Genomic DNA, 25,690 nt, shown 5'->3' with positions numbered 1-25,690 from the left:
TTTATTTGATGCTATTAACAACCTCCTCTTCCTTGAATTCTCTCTACTTCTTCCTTTTCTGTCTCCTTCAAGCATTCTTTCTAGTTTTCTTCCTGCCTCCACTTTAAGTTAGTGTACTATTATTCACATTTATACGTGAAGAAATAAAGGTTAAATAATACCCAAGGGTGAACATCCAGCGAGTAGTTTAGGCAGGTCTTCAATTCCAAAATCTATCTCTAATTACTATACCAGAATTACAATACCTGTAGATGTTAGGAATCTGGACCCATTACTAAAATGTATAGTAAACACTGGTGTCACACTAGGCAAAGCTATGTTTGGGTGAGAATATGGTGACCAGAGCTTGGATTTTATCATCTTTAGAATCCCTTCAGACTCTGACATGCCATGGTTCTTCCTTATCAGCTAATCCCCCAAACAAGTCTTCTGTTTCATCCAAGGTTATCTGCTACCTTTCTCCAAACAGGCACTGTGCCCACCTACTTCAGTACATTGTCCATATCATTTCCTTTACCTATCATGCCCCCCCCTCTTCTTTTACCTGTTAAAATCCTGTCCAACTGACAGCACCTAGTACAAGTCCTGTTTTCTCCAGAAGGCTTTCTGGGTCATCCTAGTTAGAATTGTTCACTTGTACCTCTGAAAACCCTTGGTCATTATATTCATCTGAATCACTTGACACCGATTATAGGCCAATTGAACTATTGGTTATCTGTTCACACAAATATGTCTTATCCATTCAACTCAGTCATCAGCCCCTTTTTCCAAAGGCCCTGACTGATGTGTTTTTTAGCAGAGATGCACTGTTTTACATACAATAGATGCTCAAGAAATATTTGTTGATTGATCACATGTCTGGCTGATGAATTGCTTTCCCTTTGCCGAGATATTCTCTATTAGTCTCTTGTCACTCCCAGGGTGGAGCTGTGTGCATAGCTGGGCACTTGGTATGTAATGTCGATCAACTGAATGTTTCATTTGCCCCTATTCATGAAATTACATCCTCAGAGCAGCCAAACATTAAATCTGGGTGCTTGTGAAGAGAATGCCTGTCCCTAATGGAATCCTTGTCTCTTTACTAGGTGAAACTTCATGAGTGCCCAAGGATAACTGATAAGTGAAATTTGGGTTTCCTGTCCCAACTCCTCTGTGAGGTAGACCAGTAATCTGAATTAGATATTACTGCAATATTTGACTACAAACTCTTTTTTTGTGGATCTGGCTGCTGTGCAGCTTTTGTATTAAGGTGAGCTCAGAATTCTTCAGTTTATTTGCTATCAAATTTCATCATTCCCCCAACGAAACATTTCCTCAGTGATGCTGCAGCTATACAAATTATCTAAGATTGCAGTGATTTCGCTCATACAGATGATACTCTATGGCCAAAGAGTAGAAGATTGTTAAAACCTTATCATATCATAATGCCAAGTTCCTGTCTAGAAAATTCCAGCTGCCTCCTGGTTTGAGATCTACATGGATTTTTAAGAAGCAGAGATATCAATCCTCTTCTCAAATACTTCCACTGAAGTGTAAGAATCCATGAAGCCAACCAGATGATGACTAAAATGGAATGCATTGTTTTAAGCAACATCATGGTCCTCTAGTATTCAAAGGAGCTGTCAACTCTCTGAAAGAGTAGGCAACTAACATGGCGATAATTACTATGATACCAGAGTGATCATATAGATGTGGATACAGTCCTCTTTCCATTGTCTTCTCTCATAGGTCTGTATTGAAAGATAGGTTTGCACTTAACTATGTGATGCTCAGTACTAAGCAGTATCGCCAAAGTTCATGTGAATGATGAATAGCTCAATATAAAAAGAGATTTTTAGCCATTTTCCATTTGCAATTATGATTGAATCCCGAGAGTTCAATATCTCCAGGAAGACTCTTTGATTTAATAATAATTTGCACTGGTATGGTGATTCTTTCTTTCTCTTAATATATTTTCATGTTCATTTCATTATACAGATGAGGTGCTAGTAACCAGAGAGGAGAAATGACTTTGACTAAGGTAGACTAGCATTATCAGGAAGGTTATGATATGATAAAGACCACGAGATCATATATAAACTTGATTATAGATCTCTAACTCAGTTCTCGAAGTTTCCTTTAGAGTTTCTGGAACCAAAATGAGACTTGACAATATGAAAGACAGTGAATAGTTCCTGCACTGCTAAGGCTAGATTAATAAGAGGAAGTGGGCCTGCAGAAAAGCAAGGAGAGGTTTAGTCAGACATAGGAAGAACTATATGGAAATGAGTTATCAGGGGAAGACCACTTGGAAGAGAAATATAAAAATGAAATGAACGCGCATCTGCCTGGGTGCTTTGGGTACTTTTGTTTCCTTTCTTACCTGGAAGAGGGACAATGAACCAGGAAACTTTTCTATGACACTTACAGCCCTTTGATTTACCTCAAACTCACAGGGCTGAGAACTTTATTTCTCACATACTTTGAAGTCCACAAATAAAAGCATTGATTGTTTTTAAAGAGAGAAAATGCCACCATTTTATATTTTCGTGTGTGGTATTTCTAGCATGTCACCTGAATAATTAGAAAAATAAGAAAAAGAGTACACTAATAGCCCTACTCAGTTTCTTTAGTACTTTGAACATTTTTATCTGATTACAATTTCAAGAAATAAAATCATATCTTGATAACTAGAGGATCAAAAAGTTATGCTGACTTCGTTCTTTCTCAGATCTAATAGAAACTCACAGCACCAAGCACCATTTATTGAATAGACTGTCTTTACCTCATTGTATACGTTTGCCTCCTTTGTCATGGATTAAATGACCATATAGGCATGGGTTTATTTCTAGGCTCTCTATTCTGTTCCACTGATCTATCTGTCTGTTTTTATGCCACTGCTATACTGTTTTGGTACTATGACCTTGTAGTATAGTTTGATATCAGGTAACATGATACCTCCAACTGTGTTCTTCTTTCTCAAGATTGCCATGGCTATTCGGGGTCTTTTATGGTTCCTTATAAATTTTAGGATTGTTTGTTCTAGTTCTGTAAAAAATGCTATTTGTGTTTTGATAAGGATTGCATTGAATCTGTAGATTGCTTTGGGTAGTAAGGACATTTTAACTATATTAATTCTTCGTATCCATGAGCACGCAATTCATGCTCATGCTCATCATGCTCATGCAAATCATGCTCATGGTGTATGCTTCCATTTATTTGTATCTTCCTCAGTTTCTTTCTTCAATGTCTTATAATTTTCTGAGTACAGTTCTTTTACCTCCTTGGTTAAATTTTTTCTATGTATTTTTTTTTTATACAATTGTAAATGGGGTTGTTTTCTTATATTCTCCTTCTGATAGTTCATTATTAGTGTATAAAATGCAACCGATTTCTGAATATTAATTTTGTATCCTGTTACTTTACTAAATTCATTTATTAGTTCTAATAGTTTTTTTGGTGGAATCTTTAGAGTTTTCTCTATATAGTATATCACCTGCAAATAATGACAATTTTATTTCTTCCTTTTAAATTTGGATGACTTTATTTCTTTTTGGTGTCTGGTTGTTGTGGCTAGGACTTCTAATACTATGTTGAATAAAAGTGGTAAAAGTGGACATTTTTGTCTTGTTCCTGAGCTTAAGAACAATGCTTTTACCTTTTCCCCATTGAATATGGTGTTAGCTATGTGTTTGTCGTGTATGCCCTTTATTGTGTTGAGATATGTCCCCTCTATTCCCACTCTGCTGTGAATTTTTATCATAAATGGATGCTGGATTTTATTCAAATGCTTTTTTCTGCATCTATTGATATGATCGTATGATTTTTATTTTTCATTTTGTTTATATGGTATTTCACCTCAGTTGATGTGCAGATATTGAGCCAACCTTGTATCCCAGGAATAAACCCCACTGATCTAGGCCACTGTTTCCTTGTTGATTTTCAGTGTGGAAGATCTGTTCATTGCTGTCAATGGGGTGTTAAAGTCCCCTACTGTGACTGTATTACTCTTGTTCTCTCCTGTCATGTCAGACAGTATTTGCTTTACATATTTATGTGCTCCTATGTGCACAGATGTTTACAAGGATTATTTTCTTTTGTTAGATTGATCCCTCTATCATTATGTATGTCCCTCTTTGTCTCTTATTATAGCCTTTGTTTTAACGTCTATTTTGTCTGATATAAGTATTTCTACTGCAGCGTTTTTCCTTTCCAATTACTTGAAATAATTTTGTCTACCTCTCTACTTTCAGTCTTTGTGTGTCTTTTGATCTGAGGTATGTCTCTTGTAGACAGCAGTGTATGGGTAATGTTTTCTTATGCATTCAGCCACCCTATTTCTTTTGCTTCAATCATTGATTTAATCCATTTACATTTAAAGTGATTATTGATACGTACTAGTTATTGTCATTTTTTAATTCATAGTTATGTCCCGTTTTTGTTTTCCCCCTTCTTCTTCTTAAAGAGTCCCTTTAATATTTCCTGTAATACTGGTTTGGTAGTAATGAATTCCGTTAGCTTTTCTTTGTCTGGGTAGTTCTTTGTCCTTCAATTTTTTTTTTTTTTTTTTACTGCAATACCGGGTCGATGCGCGGAGTGGACGGAGCAAGCTCCTATTCCATCTCCCAGCTCCAAAAATCCATTTAATATATTGTCCTCGGATAGAGGACGTATCAGATATTAAACTGATAAGAACAGATACTACACTTGATCTTAGCCAAAAGGCCGAGAAGCGATTGTCCTTCAATTTTAAATCATAGTTTTTCTGGGTAGAGTAGTCTTGGTTATAGGTCCTTTCTTTTCATTCTTTTGAATATTTTGCTCCCTTCTACACTGCAAAGTTTCTTGAGAAATCTGCTGATACTCATAGTGTTATGCGAGCTCCCTTGTGGGTAACTAACTGCCTTTCTCTTGCTACTTTTAGGATTTTCTTTCTGTCTTTAAGCTTTGCCATGTTTATTATGAAATGTTGGTATGGGTCTCTTTGGGTTCATCTTGTTTGGGACTTTCTGCTCTTCCTGGCCTTGTATATCTATTACCTTCATCAGGTTGGGAAGTTATCAGTCATCATTTCTTCAAATATGTTCTCAATCCCTTGCTCCCTCTCTTCTCCTTCCGATAACCCTATGATGTGAATGCTGTTACACTTGATATTGTTTCAGAGGTTCCTTGAACTATCCCTTTTTAAAAAAACGAATCTTCTTTTTATTTTTTTTATTTTTGCTGTTCTGATTGGGTGTTTTCTGCTACCTTATCTTCCAAACTGTTGATTTGATCATCTGCTTCATCTAATCTGCTGTTGATTCCTTCTAGTGTATTCTTCATCTCAGCTATTGTATTCTTCACTTCTGACTGGTTCTTTTTTATGGTTTCAATGTCCTTTTTATGCTTACTATCTCTTTGTTGAAGTCATCACTAAGTTCCTTGAGTAATCTTATAACCAGTGTTTTAAACTGTGTCTCTGGTAGGTTGGTTGCCTCCATTTCATTTAGTTCTTTTTCTGGAGTTTTCTCCTGTTCTTTTATTTGGGACATGTTTCTTTGTTTTCTGTTCTTGCAGATGCTCTGTGTTTGTGTCTATGTATTCGGTAGATCTCCTATGTCTCTCAGTCTTTCCCAGATGGCCGTATGTAGGAGGTGTCCTGTGTGGCCCAGTAGCAGTCTTACTGATCACCTGTGCTGTGTGCTCCAGGAATGTCCCTTGTGTGGGTTGTATGCCTTCCTGTTGTAGTTCAGTCTTGATTGTTTCTGGCACATCAGTGGGTGGGATTGACTCTCAGTCTGCATTTCTGTGAGGATTGGCTACGCCTACTGCATATGAGCTGCTTTGTGGGGGTTGACCCCTCAGAGGGGGATTCAGCCCAGTGGACTCCTGAGCCTGTTGAGACCACTTTGGGTGTGCCACTTGTGGAGCTAATCCAGTGCTGTTGGAGTGGTCTGAAGCCGGTCTTTGGGTATATTGCTTCTGGTGCTTCTTAGGAGGGGTTCCTTTGCAGGCCAAGTTAAATGTTGTCTGTGATCAACCTGGGGCTACCTGGTAGGAGCTACGAAGCTGTATGTGGTTGGTTACTGCCTGTGCTGGACTTGGAGGCATGTGGCAGTGGCTATGCTGAGAACCAAGGCTGGCTTCCACCAGTATCAGGCCTGGGGAAGCTTAGCAAAAGGCACAGGGCACTCCCGGGCCTGTTGCCACTTGTTGGCGGCCCATAAGGCCCAGCTGCTAAAAGAGCTTCCTTAGGTGTACGGGGCCAGGCTAGTTGCGCTGGTGCTGAAAGTGCCTCAGGTGATTCTGAGAGAGTTGAACAGGGCAGGGTTCCAGGGAATCACTGGAGTGGGGCGGCTAGTGTTCACAAGGTTAATGCACACTCAACTCTTGTGCCAGTGCTGAGCCTGTGGCCACTCTATAAAATGCCCAGAGAACACCGAGACCAGCTGCTGCTCCCCTCCAACATGCAGATCCCCGAGAGTTGTCTTAGAAAAGCTGCAGTGTGATTTGGGGCTGTTTGCCTGCTACTGAAATTGCCCCAGGTGGCCACACAAGGTGCCATAGGTCATCTGCTGCTGAAAGAGCCTAGCTTCCCACAGTGTGCAGGATGGGGCTGGCTGCCCAGGCACTGAGAGTGCCCCCAGTGATGCCACACGAACTGGGTAGGGTTCTAGGGATTCACTTGCATGGGTTGCATGGAGTTCACCAGGCCAATGGAATCTCAGATTTGGCCATGTTGGGGAGGGCTTAACACAGAAAAGGTGGTGCTCGTATGTAGGCTACACGTAAGGCAGAGTCCACACGGGGATAATGGCAGCTGACCCTCTATCCCTTACCCTGAGGTCACACAACTCAATATTTTCCTGTATGTTTCTGGCACCTCTCAAGTTATTGCCCCTCCACCAGAGCCCAGGGTGAGTGCCTGTGAATGAGTGAGTCTGTTCGTAGGCCCTTTAAGAGGATATCTGGGTTGTGGCAGTGGCCACGCTGAGAACCAAGGCCGGCTTTGGTTTCTGTCCAGACGGACAGAATCCTCACTGATTTTCACAGCCAGATGTTATGGGGATTCCTCTTCCTGGCACTGTACTCCTGGGTTAGGGAGCCTGGTTTGTGTCTGGGACCCCTCACTCTTCAGGGGAGTCCTCCTCCACCAAGATATCACTTCCAGTGCTCAATCACTACCCGTGGGTGTGGGAATAGTGGGTTTCACATCTCCACCCCTCCTACCAGTCTTGACGTGGCCTCTTCTTTATATTCTAAGTTATAGGATTCTGTTCAGCTTGTCTTCAGATGGTTTTCAAGGTTGGTTGTTCTATAATTTAGTGTAATTTCAATGTGGTCATGACAGATTGCAGACACACTGTTTATCTATTCCTCCATCTTAGAATCCTCCCAATGGGGAAGTGTTTTGAAAACTGTAAGATACTACACTTACTGCTGCTGCTTATTAGAGTTTGAGAGTGTGAATGATTTTCTTCTTCCAGTTCCAAATCAACTGAGAAAACACAAAAAGTCATGTGAGGAACAAAATGGGGTATCAGCTTTATTGTGAATAAAACTGTATTGAGGCACATGGCTTGAGGCTAAGGCCTAATGCAGCTTCCTATCATCTCTAGCTCCAAATCTGTACCTTGATACACACCTATAGGGGAGATTGAATCTGCAGAGCACACTACTTATCCTGCCAGTGTCATTGAGAGTGATGGCCTGTGTCACAATTCAGTTGGCAGCTAGAAATTAATAGTGAGATGGGCCTTTTGGCCTGCCTCTGGAAGACAGAGTCTGTGCCCTAAGTTCTGCTCACACTGTAAGAGAAAAAGTCTTATCCAGAATGCAGAAGTTAAGCCATGAATGAGCACTTATTTTTATTCTAATCTTACTAATCAGATAAGTCAGTCCTCCACCTATGCCAAGGAACAAGCAAGGGTGGGGTGAAAGCTCAGAGAAGTTTCTATAGTTCTGTCACTCCTCTCTCACAAATACAATGGGTGCTCCCTCCTCCCCATGGAATGGTGACAAGTGTGACAAGAACCCCCATAGTCCTAACATTGCTGTTTATTTGAAGATTAACATGACTTTTGATTTTTCAAAGTCCTATTATTAGAATTTTTTTAAACTAAGTTCATTCTGTGGTACAAATAAATAGGGTTGTTTTAGTACATATGTGTTACATTTAGATTTTCACTTCTCCACATATAAAATCAAGACAGATTCCAGATAGTCTACCTCATATCATGTGTTTTACCTCAAAGTAGTACCTTATAGTGAAGAGATTTTATTTTCATGAATTTCAAACATGGAACTTGTCTGCTTCCATATCAGCATTGTCATTCACATGGGGTTGCAAATTATATAAGCCTTCCTTTCTCTCCCATGACATCAAAGTATAGTAATTAAAATACTTTTTTATGACTAATAATAATATCTACTATTATGGAACACCTACTGTATGCCAGACAATACGTTAACTTATTTGATTTTCATAGCAGTTCTATGATTATCCTCATTTTACTGATAAGAAAACTTAAATACAGAGAAGTTAAGTAATTTGTCCAAATATTAAATAGAGAAGATAAGAGCCAAACCCAGGCAGAGTAGCTCCAAAAACAGTGTCCATAATCAATTGAATCAGAATGGAATTCGAGGGGGTCAGGCATCAGTGTTTTTTAAAAGCACACCACATGATTCCAATATGTAGCCAGACTTAAAACCAGTGGAAGTACCCATACTGCATCAGAGTAAGTAAGTGTACCTAGGCCACTGTGGTCCAGAATGTTGGATGTTTGTAGTAGTCTATGATTGAGTATGTCTATAGTCTTCTGTCAAGAACTGAAGTTGCAGGGAAGCAATAGTCCAAAAGGTGGCAAATAAAGTGGTAGTATAAATGTTGACCATTCTAGGTGTTTCAACACAGAAAGAAGACACTGCCTAATTTGTAGTTTTCTCTTTCGCTATTCTATTTCCTGATATCCGTTTATTATCTATTGAAATAAAACTCCATGATGATTAAATTCCTTCTTGTAATGGGCTAGGAGACAGTCTTGATTTTTCCCCCTCAATTTTTAATTCCCTTGATAATATGAGCTATTCAATTTAAGCCATGCAGGTTGTAGTATTTCAAATTGATCCAATTCCTTGTGTAACATAATTAGTTTTAAAGTATTCTGCTTATTCTACATTTGAATTTTAAGCAAAAGCAACTTTCATGTACACACTGTTTTATTTGGAATGTGCCGAGTGAGTGTTGATGAGAGTGGCACCGAAAGTCATGAGAGATATGTCCAATTGCTGAAATGGAATGTACTATCTTGGGGGTGGGGAGAGCTTTCAGCAGGTGGCATTCCCAAGCTACAGTCACTTTCTTCTGCATGTTTGATTCAATAACAATACAAGAGTAGCAGCTTTTATTAAATATTGATTGTATACCAGCTACTATAACCAAGTCCTTTACATATATAAACTCAAGCAGACTTCACAACTAATCAGTAAAATAGATACCATTTTCTCCTTTGTTTATAGATATGAAAACTGAGGCTTGGAAACTTTATAAACTTTGCCAGGCTACAGCTAGTAAGTAGTAGAACAGGACTTAAAAAGAGGGAGGCAGGATAACATAGTTGTTAATACCATGTGCCAAGAATACTGGCTCTGACCTTAGGCAAGTTATTGCAGCTCTTTGAGCCTCAGTTTTCTCACCTGTGAAATAGGGATAATAATACCATATGTACAGGTTTTTTGGGGATTAAGTGAGAAAGTGAATAAATATTGCTTAGTACACGGTGTTCTTTTGTTCAATAAATATTTATTTAGTTTTATAAATGTGAGGCATTGTGGTAGGCATTAAAAGTACAGCTATGAATAAAACCCTGGCTTTGTGATGATTATAGTCTAGTGAGGAAGATAGTCATTAAGCAAATAATTGCGTAGTTGTTTCAAATTATGCCAAGTGCTATGAAAGAGTGACTGCTTATAGTGAATGCTCAGTAAAGAAGAGCAAATATTTACTGAGTGGCTATTATGTGCTAGGCACTATGAGAGGTAGAAATTTGAGTGCAAGTGCACAATTGGATGAAGAGTGGAGGCATTATCATGGAATTTTACTTCAAAACTTGGTGGGGTTAATGAAGCCATTATTGTTCTTGTGGTCAATCAAGGAAGCTTTGTGGGGGAGGAGATAAAATTTCAGGAGATACTTCGTAGAGTCCACTTGGAAGAGGAGAGATCAAGTTCAGAACGTGCCTTCTTCCCCCAAAATTAGTTTCTGGGCATCATGCAAGTTGTTTAATGTGAAAGACACGCCAAGGATGACTGATCTTTGTATTTGGCAAGATAGAGATTTTAAGAGGCTGAGTGGAATGGCACAGGAACTAGGCTCTCCCTCTGAGATGAATGCTAAGTGCTGAATTTGCTTCAGAACCTGGCATAAAGTCTACGCAGGCAACAAGTCATAACTGCATACTCTTTTCAGATGCTGATTTAAATATCATCCCATACAGATATAGTGATTCTACTAGCAAGCTATTTTCTTATCTGGCCTTTTATATTCCTGTTCATAATAACCCTGATCTAGGAGGAACAGCCTGAGGAACATTGACTAATGCATCCTAAATTATCTCAGTAGTATAACCACAAGATTCTAGCTTTTCTTGATTTTGTGCCAGGTCTCTGTTAAACAGTTCTTACCAATATTAGGTGTGTGCACAGAGGACGACAGGTATTCCAGGCTGGGGTTTGCTGTCAATTAAGACTGTTGTCCTTTGCAGCACACAGAATATAATCAATAATATTATAATAACTATGTATGGTGTCAAATGGGTACTAGATTTATCGGGGGGGGGGGATCATAAGTTATATAAATGTCTAACCACTATGCTATACGCCTGAAACTAATATAATATTGAATGTCAACTGTAATTGGAGGGGGGGGAGATTGTTTTCCTTTGCTGTGAGGTGCCACTTTCTCTGTGGTATAGCCATCAAAGAGGGAGATACCTTTTACTTTTTGTCCTCCTGTCAGTTGAAGACCTTTTTGTTGAAGCCCAGGCTGCCCAGAAGTGTTCTCTGTCTTGATTGGGTTGAGTCAAGTAAAGGTAGTTAGGGAACTTGGTTTTCCGCTTTTACTCTGTGCCCCTAGCTGATGAAGTTCAATATGACTTGGGACTTGAGGCCATCAGTAACTAAAAGTCTGTTCTATATAACTCTGTGAAGAAAATCTCATTATTACTCTCATTTTATATATGAAGTAATAGACTTTTAGGGGGTAAATGGCTTGCCCAAGATTAGGCAGCCGGTAAACTACTCAAACTTAGGTTTTTAATGATGGGTTCTGTGTACCATGCCCCACTGCTTCCTAAGGTTTCTGAAAAAGGCAATGTTGTAATCTGAGCTATACTTTCAAGAGATAGTTCAATCAGTGTTTTCATTATGAACTGTAAAGGGGCAGAAGTAGAGCTGGAGAGACAAACTTGAAGACTTATGAAATAGCCCAGGGAAGTGAAATATGGGCCTGAATTGGTATTATGGGAGTGGGGATGGAAAAAAAGTCATAGATAAAAGAAATTTAATGGAGGTAAATCATCCTTAACTGTTATCTCTTAAATAGTCATAAAGCCTAGAGATGAAAATTATTAGGCCCAGTTATCTATCTTTCAGCACAATATAATTATCTCCACTTTTACAGGTGAGTCGACTAATTCAACCCAAGTTATTTGCCTAAGGTCACTAACTAGTTTGGGCAGAAAGGAGCTGGAACTCAGAACTCATTCTTCCCAGTACAGTCCTCTTTCCTCTAAAGCATGGCATCTTCCAAATCTGCTTTTTGGTTTATTTTTGTTTTTAAAAATTATTTTGCTAAAGTGCACAAAAGTGCAAAATCATACATGTACACCAATGAACTTTCACAAATAGTATCTGAGACAAAGCACAGACCATTTCTTTGTTTTTACTAAATCTACTGGGGTGACAATTGTTAGTAAAGTTATATAGGTTTCAAGTGTACATTTCTATAATACATCATCTATATATTGCATTGTGTGTTCACCACCCAGAGCCAGTTCTCCTTCCATCACCATATATTTGATCCCCCTTTCCCTCTTTTACCACCTCCTTCTCCCTTACCTTCTGGTAACCACTAAACTGTTCTCTGTGTGTATGAGATTTTGTTTCTTTGCTTGTCTTCTTTTTTGTTGCTTTCAGTTTTATATCCCACATATGAATGAAATCATATGGTTCTTGACTTTTTCTGTCTGACTTATTTCGCTTAGCATAATAATCTCAAGATTGATCCATGTTGTTGCAAATGGCAGTATTTCATCTTTCTTATGGCAGAATAGTATTCCATTGTGTATATATGCCACATCTTCTTTCTCCAATCATCTATTGAAGGACACGTTGGCTGTTTCCATGCCTTGGCCACAGTGAATAATGCTGCAATAACCATCAGGGTACATATATCTTTACAGATAAATGTTTTCAGATTTTTTGGGTAGATACCCAGGAGAGGGATTGTGGGTCATATGGTAATTCTATTCTTAATTTTTTTAGGAACCTCCTTACTGTTTTCCTTAGTGGTTGTACCAATTTACATTGCCACCAACAATGTATGAGGATTCCTTTTTCTCCACAGCCTTTCCAACAATTGTTATTTATCTTGTTGATGATAGCCATTCCAACAGATGTGAGGTGATATCACATTGTGTTTTTGATTTGCATTTCCCTAATAGCTAGTGAAGTTAAGCACTTTTTCATATATCTGTTGGCCGTTTATATTTCTTCTAGGGAGAAGTGTCAGCACAGACCATTTCTGGCACCCCAGAAGAACTTTGTACCCTTTTCCAGTCACTTAGTTCACCAAGAAGGATCATTTCTGCCCTGACATTTTCTTCCTCTTTTTAATAACTGCCTGGGGGTCCATGTCAGACATTGGGAAATTTACTATTGGCATCTTCCTGTAGATTATTTCTGTTTTTTGGCTGCTGTAAACAATGCTGCAAAGAAGATCGATGAACATGCTCCTCTATGCAAGGGAGCAAGTATTACTCCAGAAGAGAATCCAAGAAATAAGTTTGCAAAGATGAAAGGTTGAGGGTTTTGTATATTTTGCTGGCTAATACCATGATGACTTCTACAAAGGCTTCACAAAGTTACACTCCCAACCTTAGTTTTGAGAGAGCCATTCCCTATCTTCTTTCCAGCCCGAATAATCATCAATCCTATAAATTTTTGCCCATTAGATAAGTGAGAAATTGTAGCTCCTTATAGCTTTAATTTGCATTTCTCTAGTGAGAATGAGTTTGAGCATCTTTTTGTTGTTGTTTTTTTGTTTTAATTAAAGTTTATTGGGATGACAATGGTTAGTCAAGTTACATAGGGTTCAAGTGTACAATTCTGTAATACATCATCTATATATCACATTGTGTGTTCACCACACAGAGTCAGTTCTCCTTCCATCACCATATATTTGATCCCATTTACCCTCATCTACTACCTCCCCACTTACCCTCTGGTAACCCCTAAACTATTGTCTATGTCTATCAGTTTTTGTTTCTTTGTTTGTTTGTCTTGTTCCTTTGTTGCTTTCAGTTTTATATCCCACATATCAGTGAAATCATATGGTTCTTGGCTTTTTCTGTCTGACTTATGTCACTTAGCATAATAATCTCAAGATTGATCCATGTTGTTGCAAATGGCAGTATTTCATCTTTTCTTATGGCAGAATAGTATTCCATTGTGTATATATACCACATCTTTATCCAACTTTTCGAAGGAAATGGTGGCTGTTTCTGTTTTGGCCACAGCAAACAATGCTGCAGTAACCATCGGGGTACATATATATTTACAGATAAATGTTTTAAGATTTTTGGAGTAGATAACCAGGAGAGGGATTGCTAGGTCATATGGTAAATAGTTAAAATGGCCATATTACCCAAAGCACTATACAGATTTAATGCAATCCCCATCAAAATACCAATGGCATTTTTTAAAGAAATAGAACAAAACATCATCAGATTTGCATGGAACCACAAAAGTCCCAAATAGCCAAAGCAAACCTAAGAAAAAAAACCATGCTGGAGGTATCACACTCCCTTATTTCAGCTTGTACTACAGAGCAACAGTAATGAAAACAGCATGGTATTAGCAGAAAAACAGACACAGAGACCAATGGGATAGAATTGAGAACACAGAAATAAACCCACATAAATATGGACAGATATTTTTTGACAAAAGAGCCAAAAATATACAATGGAGAAAAGACAGCTTTTTCAATAAATGGTGCTGGCAGAATTGGAAAGTCACGTGCAAAGAATGAAACTAGACTGTTACCTATCACCGTGTACCAAAATTACCTCAAAATGGATCAAAGACCTAAACATAAGACCTGAAACAATAAACTGTATAGAAGAAAGCATAGGTACTAAATTTATGGATCTTGGGTTCAAAGAGGATTTTATGAATTTGACCTCAAAGGCAAGATAAGTAAATCTAAAATAAATGAATGGGACTATGTGAAACTAAAAATCTTCTGCACAGCAAAAGAAACCATCGACAAAATAAAGAGGCAACTAACTGAATGGGAGAAGATTTTATAAACAACGCCTGTGATAAGAAGCTAAATCCAAAATATATAAGGAACTCATACAACTCAGCAACAACAACAACAAAAAGAATCCAATTGAAAAATTGGCAGAGGACCTGAATAGACATTTCTCCAAAGAGGACATACAAATGGCCAATAGACATATGAAAAAATGCTCAACATCACTAATTATCAGAGAAATGCAAATAAAAACCACAATGAAATATCACCTCACTCCAGTCAGAATGGCTATCATAAACAAGACAAATAATAAGTGTTGGAGAGGCTGTGGAGAAAAAGGAACCCTCATACACTGTTGGTGGGAGTGCAGACTGGTGCAGCCGCTATGGAAGGCAGTGTGGAGGTTCCTCGAGCATCTTTTTCAAATGTTTTCTCATCCTTTTGTGTATCTTTTATATATCATTTATGGTAACTTTTGCCCATTTTTCTATGGTTGTCTTTAAAATTTGAACGTGTAAGTATTCTTTTTTATGTCATGGAAATTAATCTTTTTTCTGTTAAATGTATTGTGAATATTTTCTCATGCATTTAAACATTGTTTGTGTTCTGTTCTTTCACATCAATTTATTTTATTATTTCCCTTTTGTAGATTCCCTTGTCATTCCTGTAAGTATAGAAATGTTTTATGTTCTATTCTGTTGTCTCCCAAAATACAAGTATATATGTCAAATTATGTTTTCCCAATTGTAGAGTTAGAAAATTTAATCATCTCACCTATAGTGATTGGCAGTGCAGTTCTTTATCTGTTTTCCAGACAGGATCCAGGAGCTCTTTGAGAGGAAAATGGGGTAGCAGGACACACCTGTCTTATATCTGTGGAATCTGGTATGTGCTAAAGAGTATGTGGATATGGTGTAAGCACTGGTGATTCTCCACATTGTGTCCCCAGCTGTCTTCTGCTATGATACTCCGACAGCTTAGGCATTTTGGAATTTTGGTTGTCACTTGAAAGTATTCGGTTACACAGTCTGGAAAATTTCTGCTTGGTGTCTATAAAGGGAAATGTTACTTCTTCTTTTGGTACCTGACAAAATATCTTAAATTCCCATCCATATTCTTCAGGACTGTAAAAATTGGTTGTATCTAACAAATTTAAAAGTTTGTTAATCAAAAATTTAAAACTGTCAGGTTGGTATTTAGCCTGTTTATGCAACCAGTTTAAAGCATTCTCAGCAGTAGACAGCTGCAAACAAATAATATGCTACTAAATGTATTAGATGCCTACTCTGTGTCAGGTGATATTGAATGGAAGGGTAGATTAACATTCTAATTTCTAACAGAAACTGAGAAATGAATAAACCTTGCTCTTGTCTGTAAGGTGCTTACATCTGATAAATGGAAATTATTCCCTTCTGTTGATGAAAAACACATCACTAGGAATTCTAAAGGGACCATATTAGTTGCTTTTAGTTAGAATTACTACTGAGTTTCCCTGAAAGCAATAAAACCAAATTCAGATTCATTTAATTAGTATCAGTGTTTGTTTCCTATATTTTTCTCTTAGGATTCCATTATTATACTCTGTTTTCAGAAAAAGCTTGTATGAGCATTCAAGAAAGCAAAAAGTTGCCTTGTTCTTTGCCAAAATTTCCTTTGTCCAAGTGTCAGTGACACTTTAAGGATATGAAATGGTGAAAATGATCTTGTTTTGTATTGTTGGTTATTTAGATGGTAGAAATAAGAGAAAATGGTGACATGGGGGCTTTAAACCTGTTTAAGTGTTGTAAGGAATGATGCATTTTTCACTGATAAATGTTCTGGGATGATAATTGGCTTCCTGTTGTATACTGAACATGGTTTAAGAAGAAAATGCTTCCCCTAGATTATGAAATAGGCAGTGTTGGCATTGTATTTTTAAAATAAATTTAGTGAACATTTACTCGATAATTAGACCTCATAGAGCTTCATGCTTAGTGCACATTTTCATTTTTTGTGTGCAATTTAAAACTTTCTTAAGAATAGGTCAGTTTAAGAGATGACTATGAATATTGGACTGATCATCTTTTTACCCTCTCTACCCTATCCTCTCACCTCCATTCAAGCTTTATTTGAGGCTTAGACCCAGTGGGGAAGTTCTAAAGCATAAGAACTTCCAGCAAAGCTCTGCAATTTAGAATTCCATCTCTCTGCATCCTGCCCTCCCCTCAACACACACACACACACACTCATAGCAATTTTCACAATTGTTCTTTGAAAGGGTCAGCTTGCCTTTGCTTCCTAGAGATCTCCTGAGTTATTTATGCAAGTTAGCATCAGCCAGGTAATTCTATCCCCTTCCATGTGGAGTAGGTATTCAAGTCTTTCAGATTCCTTTGGCCACTCTGGGCTAGTTTCTTTTTTTTCCAAGACAAGAATTTGTAGGCCTGAGCACTTTCAGAAGGGCCAAACAACTGCCATGGGGGAAGGGCGCCCACTGTTTACTGAAGGCTTAGTTAGGAATAAGAATAGAATCAGAGCATGCAGTGGGTATTGGGCAGAAGGGGTAGTGTGATGTGAAAGATGGGGCACTGTTTTCATCTGGTCCAGTGGTTCTCAACTAACATTCCCTAGAGATGCATTTGTATTTGTTTGGCACTACAGCAGTGATCCTTGTGAGGGTATGGTAGTGGCTGGAAGCAGGTATTGCTCTTGTAGTGGCTTCTAAGTAATACTTCCGTGTGAAGGGCATATGTGTAGTTTTCAAAAACTGTCCTCTCCCTCAACTTTAACTAAACTAAGTTTCCAAACATGCAACAGCTCAATGACAGAGCTGTGATTTGATCCCAGGACTCACTATCATCTCTTCTTTTTCACTGTTGTCTGCTACGGAAAAGAAAACAAAGAGAATGAGACAGCAGGTGAGAAAGGACGGAAGAGAAAATAACTGCCTATAACGGTGTGCCTGCCTCCACTATACTTAGTACCAAAAAGTTTCAAATAGCCTAGGCTCTTGATTTCGAATCCCAGCAGACTACCTTTCCAACCTCCTCTCCTACCAGCCACCCTCTCCTGAGCTTTGATACGGCAACATTGGACTCCTTGATAGATCATGCCCTGTGCTTTCAATCCATTACCTCTACCTAGGATATGCTCTTTATCTTTGTCAAGGAAAGTCCAATTTGCTGCCCATAATGAAAATTATTTATCACAGCACTGGGTACTTTATGCCAAGATATCTGCAAGTAGTAGCGTTTGGCTAAATAAATATGCACTAAATTTCCACAATTTTCATTTTATTTGAAGGAAAACATTATCAGAGCCCGGGTCGAACATGGCCACCTGTACCATTAAGTTTACTCTGATCTCCCAGTCTCAATTAAATTATTTCTCCAGTGTTCAAATTCGCATTTTGTTCATCTTGTAGCAATTATTTCTTGTCCTGTATTTTAGAAATGTATATACACCTCTAGATTCCACTAGCTTGTAACTTCATGAAGGCAAGTAGTGTGTCTTATTCAGCTTTATATCTCTTCCCTCAGTTAACCATTACAGTTCTGCATACGTAGTAGTTACCCAGTTAATACAAAGGTCTGACAATTAATTTTGCAAACTCATCCTAGAAAACGTGCTAGATACTTCATTGTTGAATATCACTATAGTCACCTTCAAAGTACTATACTTCGGAAGTTATGCACTGATACCAGCACCTAGTACACCCTTCAAACTAATTTTGGAACTCTTTTTCTGGAATGGCCATCAGAGCTGTCATCATATTAACCTTGATGTACTGAATATCATCAAAATGTCTTCCTATCAATATTTCCTTTATCTTCGGGTAAAGAAAGAAGTCATTGGGTTTCCGGAAAAATGGCGGCGTGAGGTGAGCCTCTGTAAAGCTCCCCTGGAATTTACAAAGAATCGAACAACAAAAACTCCACAAAGGACTCCCTGCACAGCAGACAGGCAAGACGAAGAGGCCCACTACCGACTGAAATCACCTACAGGTGGGAGATTAGCGCGAGTGGAGGGAGGAGGAAAGGGAGAAGTGCACGGAGACGGAGCCGCGCGGGCATGCAGGACACAGACCTAGCTCCGTGCACCGAGCTCGGGGATTCCCGGAACTACCACAGCTGCGGGAGAGGGAAGAACTCGGCCTGCTAGGGCTCCGCTAGGGCTCCACAGGGCTGAGGGGACAGCCTATAACACGGCTGAACCCAACGCTCACGGCAGAGACCTCGGAGAAAAGACTGAAGGAAAAAGGCTGAAAACGGTGGTTTAAGCCTGCACTGCCGAGCAGAGAACGAAGCCTTAGGCACTGAGACTAGCCGCCCCTCCCTCCCTCCCAGAGCTCGCCCGCCCCACCTGCCCGGTGCTAGAAGCGAAACAGTAGCAGTGTCAGATCAAAACAACAGAAAATTTGCTGTTTTGAGAACTGTGGACCGCAGACACAAATTCACAGCCCAACTAGTTCCAGCAAAGGGAGAGCTGTGGAAGCAGGACCGGCTGTGGTGGTGGTCGCCGCCATTGCTCTGGGCCACCTCTCACAACTCACCCGCCCCTGACCCCACCTATCTGGGCGGATCCCTGCAGGAGTAAACAGAACTGCTGAAACATATGGGCTCTGAATCAGGAGCTGGAAGAGCTTTGGAACATCAAAAGCTCTCCGCATACCCACGGGACACTGCGCCCTGTGACCTAGGCAGACTATTAACAGAGGAGAAGCCCGTCTCCCAGGGAATCCCCCATTGTGTGAGAAGTTGGAATAGTGCAGAGAAAACAGCACTACTGTGTGGGAGAAGAAAAATAAGTTGCAGTTGGAGAAATAATAAAACATTCTACCAACAAGTACTGGAAAACAAAAGAAAGACCTCTTCCTATCAACCTGTTGCAGAAGTCACTCCTGTAGATGTCTAGGAAGAGAAATAGTAAACCAGTAATCGCCATGAATAACCAAGGCAACAAGATAGCTCAGAAAGAAAGTGAAAAATCTCCAGAGAAGGCACTTAAAGATACAGAAATATGTGACTTAAATGACAGAGAATTCAAGATTGCAGTTCTGAAAAAACTCAACGAGATACAAGAAAACACAGATAGGCAGTTAAATGAACTCAGAAACTCAATCAAAGAACAGCATGAGCATTTTACGAAAGAGATTGAAATCTTAAAAAAGAACCAAATAGAATTTCTGGAGATTAAGAACTCAATAGAAGAAATTAAGAATGAAATAACCAGCTTAGGTAGTAGAGTTGACCAGATGGAGGAAAGAATCAGTGACATCGAAGATAGAAACCTGGAAATGACACAGATAGAAGAAGAAAGAGACTTGAGACTTAAAAGAAATGAAAGAACTCTACAAGAACTTTCTGACTCCATCAGAAAGAGCAATATAAGAATAATGGGCATACCAGAAGGAGAAGAAAGAGAGAAGGGAACAGAGAATATATTCAAACAAATTGTCGATGAGAACTTCCCAAATTTGTGGACAGAACTGGACCCTCGAATCCAAGAAGCAAATAGAACACCTAGTTACCTCAATCCCAACAGGCCTTCTCCAAGGCACATTGTATTGAAGCTGTCTAAAATCAACGACAAAGAAAGAATCCTCAAGGCAGCCAGGGAAAAGAAGGCGGTAACTTACAAAGGAAAGCCCATTAGATTATCATCAGATTTTTCAGCAGAAACTCTACAAGCCAGGAGGAGTGGAACCAAATATTCAAACTATTGAAAGAGAGAAATCATGAGCCAAGAATAATATATCCAGCAAAGATATCCTTTAGATATGAAGGAGGAATAAAGACCTTTCCAGACATACAGAAGCTGAGGAATTTTCTAATACGACCTGCACTACAAGAAATACTAAAGGAGGCTATTCGACCACCATCAACAGGGACAATTTGTGGCAACCAAAACTCAAAAAGGGGAGAGTAAAGGCCTGAACGGAATATGGGAATGGAGAAAGTAAGCGTGCTGAAGAAAATGGAATACTCTAAATATCAAACTTTCTTTTACATAAACTTAAGGGTAACCACTCAAAATAAATCCAGAATTGAAATATATACTGAAATAAAAGAAGAAACAGAGGAAACATCATAGAATACCACCACACAGAAATAATAGACAACAACAAAAGGCAAAGAAACAATGGAGACACAGCCTTACCAGAAAACTAAAGATAGAATGACAGGAAATCCTCACATATCAATAATCACCCTAAATGTAAATGGACTGAACTCACCAATAAAAAGGCACAGAGTAGCAGATTGGATCAAAAACTAAACCCAACCATATGCTGTCTCCAAGAGACACATCTCAGCTACAAGGACAAGCATAGACTCAAAGTGAAAGGGTGGAAATTGACACTCCAAGCAAATGGTACCCAGAGAAAATCAGGTGTAGCCATAATGATATCAGATGAAACAGACTTCAAGGTGAAAAAGATAACAAGAGACAAAGATGGACATTTCATAATGGTGAAGGGACTGTACAACAAGAAGACATAACAGTCATCAATATTTATGCCCCCAATCAGGGAGCACCAAATACACCAAGCAACTACTAACAGAACTAAAGGGAGAAATTGACCAAAACACAATTATACTAGGGGACTTAAATACATCATTGACAGCTATGGATAGATCATCCAAACAGAAAATAAATAACGAAATAGTAGCCCTAAATGACACATTAGATGAAATGGACATAATTGACATTTATAGAGCACTTCATCCTAAAACATCAGACTATACATTCTTTTCTAGTGTACATGGAACATTCTCAAGGATAGACCATATATTGGGACATAAAATCAGTCTCAACAAATTTAAGAAGATTGAAATCATACCATGCATATTCTCTGATCACAAGGCTTTGAAATTGGATATCAACTGTAAAAAGAAAGCGGCAAAAAACACAAATACATGGAGATTAAACAACATACTTTTAAAGAAGGACTAGGTCAAAGAAGAAATTAGAGGAGAGATCAAAAGATACATAGAAACAAATGACAATGAAAATACATCCTACCAAAATTTTTGGGATGCAGCGAAAGCAGTTTTAAGAGGGAAATTTATCTCATTACAGGCCTATCTCAAGAAACAAGAAAACTCCCAAATAAGTAACCTCATGTTACACCTTAAAGAACTAGAAAAAGAAGAACAAGTAAAACCCAAGGTCAGCAGAAGAAAGGAAATAACAAAAATTAGAGCAGAACTAAATGAAATAGAGAACAAAAAGACAATAGAAAAAATTAATGTGACAAAGAGCTGGTTCTTTGAGAAGATTAACAAAATTGACAAACCCTTGGCTAGACTTACTAAGATAAAAGAGAAGACACTGATTAACAAAATCAGAAAGCGTAAAAGGGAAGTTATCACGGACACCACAGAAATACAAAGGATCATCCAAGAATACTATGAAGGACTATATGCCACCAAATTCAACAACCTAGAAGAAATGGACAAGTTCTTAGAAACATATAGCCTTCAAGGCTGAACCATGAAGAACTGGAAAATCTAAACAGACCGATCACCAATGTGAAATTGAATCAGTCATCCAAAACCTTCCCAAAAGCAAAAGTCCGGGACCAGATGGCTTCACTAGTGAATTCTACCAAACCTTCAAAGAGGATCTAATACCAATTCTGCACAAACTCTTCCAAAAATTGAAGAAGAGACAGTACTCCCTAACTCATTTTATGAGGCCAACATTACCCTGATACCAAAACCTGGTAAGGACAGCACAAAAAGGAAAAACTACAGACCAATATCTCTGATGAATACTGATGCAAAAATCCTAAATAAAATTCTAGCAAATCGAATACAACAATGCATTAAAAAGATTACTCATCACGACCAAGTGGGGTTCATCCCCGGGGCACAAGGATGGTTCAACATAGCAAATCCATCAATGTGATACATCACATAAACAAAATAAAGGACAAAAATCATATGATTATATCAATTGATGCAGAAAAAGCATTTGACAAGATACAACATCCATTTATGATTAAAACACTTAATAAAATGGGTATAGAAGGAAAATACCTTAACATAATAAAGGCCATATATGACAAGCCCTCTGCTAATCTCATAATTAATGGAGAAAAACTGAAGCCCTTTGCTCTACGTTCAGGAACACGACAGGGATGTCCCCTATCACCTCTGCTTTTCAACATAGTGTTGGAAGTCCTTGCCAGAGCAATCAGGCAAGAGAAAGAAATAAAAGGCATCCAAATTGGGAATGAAGAAGTTAAATTATCACTCTTTGCAGATGACATGATGCTATATATAGAAAACCCTAAAGACTCCACCAAAAAGCTATTAGAAACAATCAACGAATACAGTAAAGTTGCCGGCTACAAAATCAACGTGCAAAAGTCCATTGCCTTCCTATATACTAACAACGAAATCTCAGAAAAAGAAATAGAAAAAACAATTCCTTTTGCAATTCCAGCAAAAAGAATAAAATACCTAGGAATAAACTTAACCAAGGATGTGAAAGACCTATATGCTGAAAACTATAAGACATTTTTGAAAGAAATTGAAGAAGACACAAAGAAATGGAAAGACATTCCGTGCTCATGGATTGGAAGAATCAACATAGTTAAAATGGCCATATTACCCAAAGCAATATACAGATTCAATGCAATCCCCATCAAAATCCCAATGGCATATTTTAAAGAAATAGAAAAAAAATCATCAGATTTGTTTGGAACCACAAAAGACCCCGAATAGCCAAAGCAATCTTAAGGAAAAAGAACAATAATGGAGGTATCACACTTCCTGACTTTGGCTTGTACTACAGGGCTACAATAATCAAAACAGCATGGTATTGGCAGAAAAACAGACACATAGACCAATGGAATAGAATTGAGAACCCAGAAATAAAACCACATAAATATGGACAGATAATTTTTGACAAAGAAGCTAAAACATACAATGGAGCAAAGACAGCCTCTTCAATAAATGGTGCTGGGAGAATTGGATAGCCACGTGCAAAAGAATGAAACTGGACTGCTATTTGTCACCATGTACCAAAGTTAATTCAAAATGGATCAAAGACTTAAGCATAAGACCTGACACAATAAACTGCATAGAAGAAAACATAGGTACTAAACTTATGGACCTTCGGTTCAAAGAGCATTTTATGAACTTGACTCCAAAGGCAATGGAAGTAAAAGCTAAAATAAACGAATGGGACTATATGAAACTTAAAAGCTTCTGCACAGCAAAAGAAACCATCGACAAAATAAAGAGGCCACCAACTGAATGGGAGAAGTTTTTTTGCAAACAGTGCCTCCGATAAGGGGCTAGTATCCAGAATATACAAGGAACTCATGCTACTCAACAACAAAAAAACAAACAACCCAATTGAAAAATGGGCAGAGGACTTGAAGAGACATTTCTCCAAAGAGGACATACAAATGGCAAATAGACATATGAAAAAATGCTCAACATCACTAATCATCAGAGAAATGCAAATCAAAACCACAATGAGATATCACCTCACCCCAGTCAGAATGGCTATCATCAACAAGACAAATAATAACAAATGTTGGAGAGGCTGTGGAGAAAAAGGAACCCTCATACACTGTTGGTGGGAATGCAGACTGGTGCAGCCGTTATGGAAGGCAGTGTGGAGGTTCCTCAAAAAATTACGAATAGAATTGCCATATGACCCAGCAATCCCTCTCCTGGGTATCTACCCAAAAAATCTGAAAACATTTAGAGATAAAGACACGTGTGCTCCAATGTTCATTGCAGCTTTGTTTACGGTGGCCAAGACATGGAAACAACCAAAATGTCCTTCGATAGATGAATGGATAAAGAAGTTGTGGTATATATACACAATGGAATACTATTCGGCAGTAAGAAAAGATGATATAGGAACATTTGTGACAACATGGATGGATCTTGAGAGAGTAATGCTGAGCGAAACAAGTCAGACAGAAAAAGCAGAGAACCATGTGATTTCACTGATATGTGGTATATAAACCAAAAACAACAAAAGAACAAGACAAACAAATGAGAAACAGAAACTCATAGACACAGACAATAGTTTAGTGGTTGCCAGAGGGTAAGGGGGGCGGGGGGTGGGGGTGGGAGATGAGGGTAAGGGAGATCGAACATATGGTGATGGAAGGAGAACTGACTCTGGGTGATGAACACACAATGGGATTTATAGATGATGTAATACAGAATTGTGCACCTGAAATCTATGTAATTTTACTAACAATTGTCACCCCAATAAATTTAATAAAATAAAATTTTAAAAAAAAATAAAATAAAAATTTTTAAAAAATGCCAATTAAGTCATTGTGGTCTGGTATGTGATTTAAGTCCACTGCTTCCTTGTAGATTTTGTGTCTGGGAGATCTGTCCTTCGGTTTCAACAGGGTGTTGAAGTCTCCTACTGTGACAGCACTACTATCCATCTTTTGCTTTATGTTGGGCAATATTTGCTGTATAATTTTAGGTTATCTTATGTTGGGTGAATAAATGTTTATAAGAGTTAATTACTCTTGGCCCAGAGATGTCATCAAAATGGCGGCAGGAGGTGAGCCTCTGTAACTCTCTGCTGGAATTTACAACAAATCGAACAACTATAATTCCACAAAGGACTCCCTGGACAGGACCGGAAAACCTAAACAGACTGCTCACCAGTAATAAAATTGAATCAGTCATCCAAAACCTTCCCAAAAGCAAAAGTCCGAGAACAGATGGTTTCACTAGTGAGTTCTACCAACCCTTCAAACAGGATCTATTACCAATCCTGCTCAAACTCTTCCAAAAAATTGAAGAGACAGTTCTCCCCAACTCTATTTATGAGACCAACATTACCCTGGTACCAAAACCTGGTAAGGACAACACAAAAAAGAAAACTACAGACCAATATCTCTGATGAATACCGATGCAAAAGTCCTAAACAAAAGTCTAGCAAATCGAATTCAACAATACATTAAAAAGATTATTCATCACGAGCAAGTGGGGTTCATCTCTCAGCACAAGGTTGGTTCAACATCTGCAAATCCATCAATGTGACACATCACATAAACAAAATAAAGGACAAAAATCATATGATTATATCAATTGATGCAGAAAAAGCATTTGACAAGATACAACATCCATTTATGATTAAAACACTTAATGAAAAGAACAGAAGGAAAATGCTTTGACATAATAAAGGCCAATATGATAAATCCTCAGCAAGTCT

At 38.4% G+C, this 25,690-nt stretch overlaps 1 protein-coding gene and 1 pseudogene across 21 annotated transcripts in view; one reads left to right on the top strand and one right to left on the bottom strand.

Annotated features, from left to right (window-relative positions):
- ENOX2 (ecto-NOX disulfide-thiol exchanger 2) overlaps positions 1 to 25,690 on the top strand; it is a 432,409-nt gene that overhangs the window by 169,268 nt on the left and 237,451 nt on the right. The gene's annotated exons all lie outside the window — the stretch shown is intronic.
- Positions 4,546 to 4,716, bottom strand: LOC141569786 (U2 spliceosomal RNA; annotated as a pseudogene).

Source organism: Rhinolophus sinicus, chromosome X (assembly GCF_036562045.2).
Source record: "Rhinolophus sinicus isolate RSC01 chromosome X, ASM3656204v1, whole genome shotgun sequence".
Lineage (NCBI taxonomy): Eukaryota > Metazoa > Chordata > Mammalia > Chiroptera > Rhinolophidae > Rhinolophus > Rhinolophus sinicus.
This window is presented reverse-complemented; position numbering and strand designations above follow the sequence as displayed.